The sequence below is a fragment of the Mustela nigripes genome, unplaced genomic scaffold (assembly GCF_022355385.1).
Source record: "Mustela nigripes isolate SB6536 unplaced genomic scaffold, MUSNIG.SB6536 HiC_scaffold_683, whole genome shotgun sequence".
NCBI lineage: Eukaryota > Metazoa > Chordata > Mammalia > Carnivora > Mustelidae > Mustela > Mustela nigripes.
The window spans coordinates 27,362-29,119 of NW_026740090.1; the positions used below are offsets into that span (position 1 = coordinate 27,362).

The window sequence follows — 1,758 nt, forward strand, 5'->3', positions numbered from 1 at the left end:
CATTGCATTCCAAAAATGTTTTGCAAATTAATACTGTTACCATGGTCATTCTATCATTGCCTAAAATATTTAGAACACTAATTGAAAGCCAATATATATGTAGGATACTTACATGTAACTTTTAGAAAGAGGGACAAGACATCAATATTTAGCATTTTTTAAATTGTGGCTCACTCCATGTTTATTTTTTTCTCTTTGGCGTTCCTGACTTGACTTCATGATGCCTCCAACTTGTCTTCAGTCAATCTGAATTGAAACACTCTTTTCTCAAAGTGTTGGGCCTCTTCTTTAGTTATTTGGCCTGGGCTTTAGGCATCAGCCTAGCCAGCAGCAGATCCTGGCGGGTATGGGAGTTTAACAGCAACGTTGTTCCCATTGTGTTCATTGGACTTTGGGAAGTTTTCTATTTTCAAAAATTTAACATCTCTGGCTCCATTGTTGAGTTGCCCATGCATAACAGGATGAATGGTAGCTGGGTCATTTCAAATGAAATCTGGTATGGGCAGGATCTGATATTGTTAGCAAATTTTATGAAGTCAGTAGTCCTGATTTTTGGCTCAGTGGCACTTTTAGTGTGCTGGATCCATGTCCCATTCCAAGATTTCCTTCGATCGTGTTACAACATCTGTGCCTTCTTCCTTGTCTTCAGCAGTAGTTGTACTATGATTACAGTGAGCTGGAATTTTGCTGTGGATTTTTATGGCCAAAGCACCCTTGACTTTCCACTTAGCTTTCCTATTGGAAAAGCAATGCTAATAAGGAAACACTTCTCCTATGTGTTTCCACTAGGAGTCACAACTGCCACAATATCGCTATTAAGTGCTGCCATGTTTTTCTGTGAAACATTTTCCATGAAACAGTGGAGTCAAGTGAAACCCTTGGCTGTGGGCAAATGTCCAAAATAAATGATCTGAATGAAGGGCCTACTCTTGTAATGGCTGTCAGTGTTTTTTTTTTTTTAAATAAATATCTACCTACATACATTGTTCTAATCATCTACTCATTTAAAATAAAAACATATTTGGCTTTTCAGAGTGTGCCTGAAGCTTTTATTGTCCTGTTCTCTGTTCTGCAAACATCTTCCTTTCTTTGAAGCTGTAGGCAAACATACTGTTATGGAACCTGGACGGGATCATCCGAGTGAAGCAGCAGCACTGGGGTATCTTGGAGGATACGAGATTTACTTAATGGAGGCAGGCTCAGAGGAGAGTGATCTCCAAAGGTCTGAGCCCCAGTACAAAGTGGGTAGTTATACGCTTTTGCTTCTCTATATGTGGCACTTTTGTGCCTATGGCAGGCAGAGCAGGAAGGAAAACCCAGAATGGCCCCGGGGCCAAGACTGGGATCCCCTGATAGATTGGTTGGCCACCTTAGAGCACAAATTTCCCTTATTAACACTATTATTATTAACACTGTCTGCACACTGTGTCAAAAATCAGGGTATCTGGGTGGCTCAGTTGATTAGATGCCTGGTTTTGGCTAGTGTCATGATCTCTATGTCCTGGGATAGAGTCCCATGTTGGGCTCCCCACTAAGTGGGGTCTGCTTCTCCCTCTGCCTAACCCCAACTTGTACTTTCTTGAATATATAAATAAAATTTCTAAAAAAGAAATCATGCATGACTTAGTTCGTTAGGTGACTGCCTTCAGCTCAGGTCATGTACCGCTCTTGGCCCACAAGGATGACAACGAGCCTGGAACGGTGTTAATGTTTCATTTCCGTTTATTTAATCAACTTCCTCAGCTTATATACAGCAGG

At 41.0% G+C, this 1,758-nt stretch overlaps 1 pseudogene; it reads left to right on the forward strand.

Moving 5' to 3' along the window:
• Positions 1–230: 230 nt before the first annotated feature.
• LOC132008695 (uncharacterized) lies at positions 231–931 on the forward strand (annotated as a pseudogene).
• The last annotated feature ends 827 nt before the right edge of the window (positions 932–1,758 follow it).